Below are 768 nucleotides of genomic sequence, written 5' to 3'. Positions count from 1 at the left end.
GGGCGCGGTGGGGGTGGTGTGCGGCCCCGGGCTCAGACTGCTCGGAGCGGGGCCAGGAGATGCCAGGCCTGGCCCTGACTCGGGAGGGAACCGGAGGTAGTGAGGGGCGATCTTGGCACGCGTCCCTCGCAGGGTGGGTACAGCCTAGGAGGGACAGGGTCTGCGTGCTAGGGCGCCCAGGCTCTGTCCGCCATGTGGGCTCCAGTCTCCTCGAGGAGGGTGGGCAGACGGTGGAGAGGAGCAGAAATGCACCCAGAGGTTGTTCCCGGACGTGGATCTCTCGCCTCCTGTCCTTCCCTCTAAAAGATCAGGGAGGGAGCGGAGAGAGAGAAGAGGAAGAAGGCTGTCGACACAGAGAGCCCAGGGGCAGGGAATTTTGTGTCTAGAGCAATTCTTTTTTTCCCAAAGATGACAAACAGCCTTCTCAGTGGGCCGGCTGCAGAATTGAAAGGGTTGAGTCAAAAGTCAATTTCCTACTTCAGTTCCTCAGACATCCAGTCCCTCTCCCCAGAAACAAGACTGTCACCAGTTACCAAAGAGAAGTGTACGCCTCTTCTTTAAAAAACCCACGTAGTGATAGCATGGTCTACATAGAACTATGTACTTGCTGGTTTTCATTAACTGTGTCTTGGAGATCATACTAGAGTCAGAATTCTCCACCTCGGGTCTTTCTCTGTCCTGGCAAGCCATCCTGGGCACTGTGGGGCATTGAGCAGCACCCCTGGCCCTCTCCCAGCCTATTTAGGAGCTCCCCTAGTTGTGACAACC

The sequence above is a fragment of the Bison bison genome, unplaced genomic scaffold, assembly GCF_000754665.1.
Source record: "Bison bison bison isolate TAMUID 2011002044 unplaced genomic scaffold, Bison_UMD1.0 scf7180017864492, whole genome shotgun sequence".
NCBI classification, from domain to species: Eukaryota; Metazoa; Chordata; class Mammalia; order Artiodactyla; family Bovidae; genus Bison; species Bison bison.
Note: the sequence above shows the minus strand (reverse complement) of the source record.